We start from the raw sequence: 9,787 nt of genomic DNA on the forward strand, positions 1-9,787 counted from the left end.
TTCTGACTGGGGTAAGGTGGTATCTCAGGGTTGTCCTTATTTGCATTTCCTTCACCACCAGGGATGATGAACATTTCCTCATGTGTTTCTTTGCCATTTTTATTTCTTCATTTGAGAAGTCCCTCTTTAGTTCCCTTGCCCATTTAGTAATTGGTTTGTTGGGTTTGGGAGGGATTAGTTTCTTGAGTTCCCTGTATATACAGGATGTTAACCCCTTGTCTGATATATTGCTGGTAAATATTTTTTCCCAATTAGTTGGTTGTCTTTCTAGCTTGGTTGCGATAGCTTTATCTGTGCAGAAGCTTTTTATTTTAAGGTAGTCCCATTTGTCGAGTCTCTCTCCAATTTGTTGTGACCCTGGGACTCTGTTCAGGAAGTTCCTTCCTGTGCCTATTAGTTCAAGTGTCTCTCCTACTCTGTCCTGCAGTAGTTTCAGAGATTCAGGTTTAATGTTAAGGTCTTTAATCCATTTTGAGTTGATGTTGGTGCATGGTGATAGGCTGGGGTCCACTTTTAGTTTTCTGCATGTGGCTGCCCAGTTTTCCCAGCACCAGCGGTTGAAGAGGCTGTGTTTCTTCCATTGTATGTCTTTGGCTCCTTTGTCGAATATCAGCTGGCTGTAGGCCTGTGGATTTATTTCTGGATCTTCTATTCTGTTCCATTGGTCTTCGGGTCTGTTTTTGTGCCAGTACCATGCTGTCTTTGTTATTATAGCTCTGTAGTAGAGTTTGAAGTTCGGCATGGATAGCCCTCCCATATTGTCTTTATCCCCTAGAATTGTTTTGGCTATTCTAGGTCTTTTGTTGTTCCATATGAATTTTTGGACTGTTTTCTGTATTTCAGAGATGTACGTCATTGGGATTTTAATAGGAATTGCATTGAATTTGTATATTAGTTTTGGAAGTATTACCATCTTTACTATATTAAGTCGGCCTATCCAGGAGCATGGGAGGTCTTTCCATTTCCTAGTGTCTTCTGCAATTTCTTTCTTTAACTTTTTATAGTTCTCATTAAATAGTTCTTTTACATCTTTGGTTAGGTTAATTCCTAAATATTTTATTTTTCGGGAGGTTATTGTGAATGGGGTTGCTCCCTTTATTTCCCTCTCTTCCTGTACATTATCAGTGTATAGGAAGGCAACTGATTTTTGTGGGTTTATTTTGTATCCTGCTATTTTGCCGAAGTGATTTATGATTTCTAAGAGTTTGGGGATGGAGTTTTTGGGATCGTGGAGGTATAGTATCATGTCGTCTGCAAAAAGGGATAGTTTAACTTCTTCTTTCCCTATGCGGATCCCTTTAATGTCTTTTTCTTGCCTTATTGCCCTGGCTAAGGGTTCTAGGACTATATTGAAGAGGAGTGGAGACAGTGGGCATCCTTGCCTAGTTCCTGATTTTAGGAGAATTGGTTGTAGCTTTTCCCCATTAAGTATAATATTGGCTATTGGTCTGTCATAAATGGCTTTTATTGTTTTTAGAAATGTTCCTTCTATTCCTATTTTCTCCAGAGCTTTTAGCATGAATGAATGTTGAATTTTGTCAAAGGCCTTTTCTGCATCTGTAGCGATAATCATGTGATTCTTGACCTTGGCTCTGTTGATATGTTGGATTACATTTATTGACTTACGTATGTTAAACCATCCCTGTGTCTCTGGGATGAAGCCTACCTGGTCATAGTGAATTATTTTTTTTATGTGTTTCTGGATTCTGTTAGCTAGAATCTAAAATAGAATTTAGAATTAACATAAATAGTTTAGTTTTGCTTCTAATTTCATATTTTATAGGATAATACAAAATTCTTTTTGAGTAGAGGGTTTAATTGACAAATTCACAAATGATTCTGGCATTTTATTTGCCTAGAATATGCTTTCAAGAGAGTTATAATTAGATCTTAGTTAATAGAAAATTCCAACAATTCATGTATAAAATGATAATGTAAATAATCAAGACAGAGTTGCCAACAAATCGATATTAATTTATAAATATAGAAAAATTGCAATTTTTGAGGGTTTTGTATAACATTGTATGAAGAGAATAATTGTGTGACATCTTCTTTCTTCTACCTATATGTAACACAGGAAGCAATTTCCTTAATTACGTGCCTCTGTATACAATGAGAAAAATGCTACATTTGGGGTTTGTTTTTGTTTTATTGGTTTGTCCTAGGGCTTGAAATCTGGGCCTGGGAACTGTCTCTGAGCCTGTTTATGCTCAAGGCTCGTGTGCTACCACTTCAATCTCAGTGCCACTTGTGTCTGACTTTTTCTGAGTTTATTGTATATTTGAACCATAATCTTCTGACCTTAGCATCCTAAATATCTGTGATAGTTTAAAAAAGTATAAATATAAATAACATTTGCAAGTGTTCTGATCTCAAGAATCTTACTGGGGGAAAAGTGATGCAACCCAGTTAATTGTAGTATTCTTTCCAGAAGAAGGAGAGAATCACATTATCAGAGGTGTAGTATTTTTTTCACAATAGAGATAAGCTATTCATGATGTGAATTAAGGGAATATTAAGGTGCACTTTACAAGTTGGAAATTATTGGACTAGGATGACTTTATGGCATAAATCTTTGGATTGATGGTTCATAGAAATTATAGCTTTCTCTGATAAAATTTGCTTACTCTTGAAGAATTAATTACAGATGCTTCATAATTTTATCCTCTACCAGAATGTGGCTATTTTTCTGTTGACTTCTCAATCTGTAACACTCCATTGGAAACTGCATCTATTGCAAAATTACATAACATGCAAACAGGTACTGTTTTGAATCGCTCAGGTATGGAATGTTCAGAATTTGAAAATGAGTAGTTATTAGTCATAGGAATTTTGAGGAACACATATATTCTGTCCTCTTAACAACTCATTTACTTTTAAAAGTTATGGGTTTCCATAGAATTAAACTACATTCAGTTTTATTATGAGAAAGTACTAAATTTTTCCTTTTTTCAAAATATTGTCAAGTTTATTGTGAAAATATTGTCTAGTTGTATAACATTCAAGTTGATGACTCTCTGATAAAAAAGGAGTAATCAATTCAAATTAGATGCCAAATAATATTGATTTTTAAAAAGTTACTACATAAAATAATATTTACTATAACAATACAGTGAAATTATTTTTTATGTAGCTTAGTTTTTAATTTAATTTTATTGTCAAATTGGTGAACAATGGGTTACAGTAATTGTAAGGTAGTGAAAACATAACTTTTCAAACTTTTTACCCCCTCTTTCATTTTTCTTACAGTTTTCTTTCACCTCAATACTCCTCACAAGTTTTAATATACATTTCCAACATATTGTCTTGTGAGTATTGTTATTGCATTGGCTTGCCCTTTGTCCTTTGTCTTGCCATTTTGTTGTTCTCTTCCCTTCCCTAATTAAGGTAAATGTATACACAATACACAGGGCACAAAATCAAATACAGCCAATGCCAAACCATAGGTGGAAAACCCAAAGAAAATAGAAATCACATAGTACATTAAAAACAACTGCAAAAAAATCTCTGTTTCCATACCTTGGAGTTCATTTTGCTCAGCATCAGCTTATATGTTCATATATACACATAAAGCCACTGGAAAATAATAGTTGCATGGACACTATATCATATAAACAACATGTTACTGTTTTTGATGGAAAAGGTTGAATTAGGATTGGGGAAAACGTGATTCTGATAAAGGAATTTCAAAAGAGTTTAAAAATTATGACAGGTATATTTTAATTGTTCAAATTTTTAACAAATTAGCCTATTAAGAAAATTGCCTGGGAAAATAGGCTTTCATGCAAAGAAAGCTATGGAGACCTAGTTGAGAGGGAGCAATGTGGGTAAAGATAGCTCATTTTCACACTAAACAAACTTCAGAAACCTTACTGTAAATCCTGTAGGTTCCCTTGAGAATTGTCCTTACCCAGGAAATATACTCTCACTGTGTGAAATTCAAAGTTCTTAAGAAAACTAAGACATCAAATTTTGTGAATTGACCTTTAATTACCCAAATTATTCTTTGAAAAAGATAATTTGGGTCAAAATACTTAGGGAGAAAGGGCCCTTCAAAATGAAAGAAGGTATTGGGTTCACACTTTTCTGTTTGTAACACTTTCCACAATGTCTTTGCACGTGAAGCACTGAAACACAGAAAAAAATCTGATTGGTTACGCCAATGATTACACATTTCTAAGTAGCTCACAAAAAATAATATCCTTATTAACATGAGGTAGTGAAGACTTCTCTTATTACATAAGCCAAAATGTTTGGGATCAGAAAAGAATTGAGAAAATTGAAAGGGGAAGAAAACAATGTTCTTAGAAGCCCTATCTAAGCATACTGAGTTCAGCAGTGGAGGGAGGCCAAAAATTTTGATATAGATTGTCTTAATATTTTTGCTACCTAAAGTGATTTTACAGAGCCTATTTGGCTCACTACAATGTAGAACAGTTTGAATGAGGACAGGAAAATAAATTCTACGTCCAAATGAGGCAACTTAAAAGAGTTTTAAAAGAGAAACCATGAAGATGTAGCGGGGTGGGGTAGGGAGGAGATCTTATAGTCTTTCAGCTTCACTGGACTTGAAGTCAAGAAGCTGTGCTTAATTGGAAATCAGGGAAGAGCTAAGAGGAGGACATAGAATTAGGACATAGAAGTATTGTCCTTTGTAATAGACACTGTTAGCCAAGGTATGGATGATTTAACTCTATTCTATTCCATACATCTTGCTGAGCAAATGCAAGACTAAGAAAAAATAATCTATTGAAATAATTTTGCAAAGAATAACTTCACTGATCCTGATATGGTATCTAAGGAGAGTCTTAAGAGAGAACATAAAAGTGGAGTATACTTCGGTTTCCTCTAAGCATCTTGTTAGCAAAATATATCTTTGAGGTTAGAAGTGATTGAACCAAAAAGTAGTGGAGTACTTATTTTTGTGGAACTTTAGACAGAAGAAAACTTTCAAGGTAAAAGAAAAAAAGTATAGCTAAATATTTGTGATCACAGCTTCTTGGATCCATTTTTTGGAGACAAAGTTTTACATTAGAGTTTGTCCTCATTAACATAGATGGATTTTCATGGCAACCAAATGCAAGGGTGAAGCTTAATGGACTCCCTTGGACAAGTAAACAGCATGGTAGAAAAAAATGGCAAATAATATTTAGGAAATTAGTTTGGCTAATTACTTTGCCAGAACAAAGAATGAAAGATATAATTCAAAATCACTTGACTTAAAAGTATGAAGAAAGAGTAGTGAAGAGAGATGAGAGAAAACATAGAGGACTCTTCTGTCTCCAGTGGAGTAATGGATTCTTTATCTTGTTTCTTCCATTCTATCTTCACAAGCTATCAAGTGTGGCTGAGGACTGGAGTATCCATTGCAGACAAAGAGAACTCACAGAAGAAAATATTTGCAGCAGATGTAGGTGATTCACAACCTTAGACAATCTACTTAAATCTGTTCAAAATTCTCTGCTACCCCAAACTGCCCTCTTTGAACAGCTTTGTTTTACTATTCCCAAGACTACCCTTCATGAACTATTTAAAATTTTGAGAGGTCATATACATCCTCTCTAGAGATTGCTGTTTGGTTGTGATTTTTGTGTGTTTTTGTTTTTTGTTGTGTTTTTTAATTAAATTTCAAAAGGTTGTGCAAGTGTATTACAATAAATATGTCCATCTAATTGTCCAATGCTCCTGGATCAGAGTGACTCCTTCTATCATTCTCAACCAACCCCTTCTCCAAGATGTATTTCAGATTTATCACTTCCTTTATCACATGTGTACATTGAGTATTCTAGCTGTACTTGCCCCTTGTTCCATTTTTCATTCATTCTGTCTTTACTATTATTCCCCTCTGGTTTCAACTTCCTGATAGTCATTCTGTTAAACTGTTAATATTTTGAAAGGTTTATATAATATCCATGGAGTTTCAATCCTGCGTACACTTGAACTGATGTCAGCTTATATTTCCATAGTTCATTCATCTGCAATAACAATTTGCAAGACTGGAGACGTGAAGCACCTAGACATGATTTTATTCTCATCCATTTGTAAGATTAATCTTTAGTCAACAAGAAAGTTTAAAAATGGCTTAGAATATATTCCTAACTACCAAATTTTATAAATGGCTTTGAAAAAAGGTTTGTGATTATTTTATTTTACATGGGATAATATTTTCTACTACCTATAAGTTTTGGAAAAAGAAGACGACTACAATTTACTACTATACAGGAATATGGTAGAAATAGAAGACAGATTTTATGTTTGTCACATCTCTGATGAGTACCCATATTCATGACTTTAAGTCATATTTCTTACTATGTTAGACTGATAGGTAAAACATAAAACAACATATGATAAAGCAACTATTTGTGACTTTTTAAAATGTACCTTAGTAAGTGATTAAACTTACTTTATTAGCTAGTGTTTGGGTTTGAATTATGGGAGGTTTTTCTATTTGACACATCTCTGTAAGGCACCTACTGAAAAACACAAATGGTGGGTGGTACTATTTCTACACTTTAATGAATGGTTGAACCTGTTTGGCATTAGTGCTGGGTAAATAAAACAACTCTATTGTAACTTGCACCCTAAACTTGAAAACTTTGTAATGTCAATATTGTCTACTTGTCAAATGTTATTTTGGTGTATGTGATTTTTAAAAGATTATTTGAAAAGGAATCTGTTTTCAGGAGATTAAGTGTAGGTTATCATTGGTTTGAGAATGATAACATTTTTATTCTACAGAAACAAGTTTTACTGAAGTACCAGTATTTTGAAGCATTAACGATCTTCTCAATTAATGTTTTTGTGAATTATATTTGACCTGTAAGTCAAGTTTTCCTAGCCTTGGTAGACCAATTATGGATCTATCGTTCTAGGAACTATTTATTTTTGCCTACTTATCCTGAACTGAAATCTTTGAGTAATCATTAGAAGAGGGGTATTAAAAATAATTTTTTTTTTGTGACATTTGTGATCTTGGTCACTCATATGGGCTGGTCATTTGTAAACTGAAAGTTTGAATTGCTGTACTGTCTCTCAGATTTTGTGATCTCATCTTTCATTTTAAGTTGCATTGCATTACACAATTGCTTACCACTAATTCCGGGGTCATAAGGAATTGAGATGGATTTTCAATTACTTTCTGTTAGCATGTTTCATGAGCCTAGGTGAGAAATCTTCCCCTTGTTATCAGATGAAGAGGATAACTAAGAGCTGGGATCCTAGGACCCATGGGTCCTGCAGAAGAATAATACCTTTTAGATATCATATCAGCAAAATTTGGGTACAATCAGTAGAAATGCTTCAGAAATATAGAGAAAAACATTTTGCAACCAGTGAGTTAAAACAATAAACAGAGCAGCAGAGTAAAATCCCTTATAGATTAGAGGAAAACAATTGTTTTTTTTTTACAATGTGAATTCAGGAGACCAAGAATACTTAGAACATATCACAAGTTTATACCAAAGACATTGCATTGATACTTTTTATATTCTAATGTACATTCTAAACCTTATTATTTATATTCCAATCTATTTATTGTAATAAATATCTATTTATTTGTCAAATTATCAATTAATTCTAGTAAGTTTCACTGTGTGAAATAAAATATCAGCACGTATAAACATAAAATATATAACTATAAAATATAAGAAAAAAGGCACATGTTTTGCAATGTTCTGTTGTGGTTAGGGTATCAAAGGCAACTGTGTTTTAAAATATTATTCCATTATTTCTACCTCAGTGTTTGGTAGAGTTGGACCTAAAGCTTTACCATTTGGAGATTTACAGCCTAGAAACAAGAGGAAACACTGTGATTAAAACATTACTAATTTAAGGCCTAATATCGAGGAGAAACATATAGACTTCTCTTGTAACTATGAAAATATTTGATGAAAGAAAGGCAGTAGTGTAAATTCCTGCCTGGATGGATGGTAGACAGGCCAGGACATTTGGTAATCATGCATGTGAAAATTTTTTTCACCTTCTTGGCTTTAGCTACTATTGAAATGTTAGGTATAAAAAACAATTATATTTTGATAAAATACCTTCTAGCCTAAATGATTCTGTCTTAACTGTTTATCTCTCTATGATCCCTTTTAACTAATATTAGTTTTGTTCCAATAAGAAAATTTATGCTGTCAGGGTAAGATATTCTGGTTGGTCTGTTGCTACAGGGAAGAAGAGTAAAGGGTCAGGTAGACATTTGTACCAGTAAGACATCATTTAGGAATTTTTAAGCTGCAGAAGTTTAGAAGTAGCTCTTAAGCAAGACTTACTTTGAATCCATTAGCTCCACAAAGCTAACTCAGTTTATAAATAAGTACTTGAAAAACAATCACCTTTGGACCTAGCTATAAAGGCTTCAAAGTATGATCAAATTTAAAATGAAAAAGACTTAAAATAGTCATAGACAAAAAAAATTGCAAATGTGAGCAATCGACCAAACAATATAAGCTTTTCCCAATATACACAGAATTTTAGAGAAGTAAGATCAATAACATTTTTAGGAACAATAAGGTTTCCTAGTTACAAACAGTCAACCAAGGATATATGCCTGTATAAAGATTGCATCAATAACTACTTAAATTTACAGGCTACTACATGCTTCAGCAGGACGTTTACCCAAATTACTACAATATAGAGATTATCATGGCACTTGCACAAGGATGATATGAAAATTTGTGAAATACTCCATATTTTTCATTCTTGAGATGCAAGAAATGAAAAACAGTTATTAAAAATTGATTACAAAAATACAAGTCGTTATGTCGAAAAATGAACTTTACAACTTTGTGCGGGTGGAGGGGTAGCAGGGAGGATTGAGTGGGGGAGCAGGTGAAGGATGGGAATGGAAGGGAAGGGTAAATACAGGAGGAGGCTACAATGCTTGATAAGAAATGTACTCATTATCTTGCCCATGTAATTGTAACCCCTCTGTACAGTATTTTCACAATAAAAAATTTAAAAAGGCAAATGTAACAATATACGTAATTCATTGAACTGAAAGTTAGTTTGACATCAGTGCGTTAAATCCTCACCTTAGAATGGCCTTTACATAGCATAATCTTTACAAAACATTTGAAATTGGATAACATTGTCATTTTATCCCAAAGAAATAAAATACTATAAGGACCTAGGAAAAAAAAGGAATCTTAAACTTTTTCTATATGGAATGCTATCTGAAATAACACATTTATTAACGAACCTATATATTATAAAACAATGTATAATTCAAAGTATTATATCTAGGAGAGAATTAAATAGATTATGGACATTATACAAATAAAATACAGAGTATTTTAAAATATACTTTTTTCATACAAGCACCAGAAATATTTTTAGTTTCTGTACTACTCATTTCAACAGATAAGTTAAAGTGATTTCTGATTTAAAAATCACAAACCCTGCAGAAATCATTATAGATGTATACAAACAACTCTTGAATACATTTTGACATCAGTCAGGCAATTCACTTGAAGAATACTATGGAATCCATGAATTTTTAAAGTAAGATATTGCTGTTGCTTTGTATTGTGAAAATATTTTGTACAGACACAAAGATGGATTGGCATTTTTGAAATTTAAGAATCTTAACCAAACCATTATGAGTTAGGAGAACAATTTTTACAGCCTTCCACAATTTAAAAGAAGTAGTGATACATATTTATCCTTTTGGCAATATTAAATGCAGTTTCTTCCAAGTTGTTCTTCAGACCTGGTTTGATATAATGCTTCAATAGAAGGCGATCCAGCATATCTTCGCTATTTCTATTCCAAGCAGCAAGATGCA

The 9,787-nt window shown here is 33.1% G+C and overlaps 1 pseudogene; it reads left to right on the top strand.

Moving 5' to 3' along the window:
* Positions 1-8,598: 8,598 nt before the first annotated feature.
* On the top strand, positions 8,599-8,698 carry LOC138809160 (U6 spliceosomal RNA; annotated as a pseudogene).
* The last annotated feature ends 1,089 nt before the right edge of the window (positions 8,699-9,787 follow it).

This window comes from Dipodomys merriami, unplaced genomic scaffold (assembly GCF_024711535.1).
Source record: "Dipodomys merriami isolate MVZ:Mamm:240054 unplaced genomic scaffold, mDipMer1.0.p SCAF_488, whole genome shotgun sequence".
Lineage (NCBI taxonomy): Eukaryota > Metazoa > Chordata > Mammalia > Rodentia > Heteromyidae > Dipodomys > Dipodomys merriami.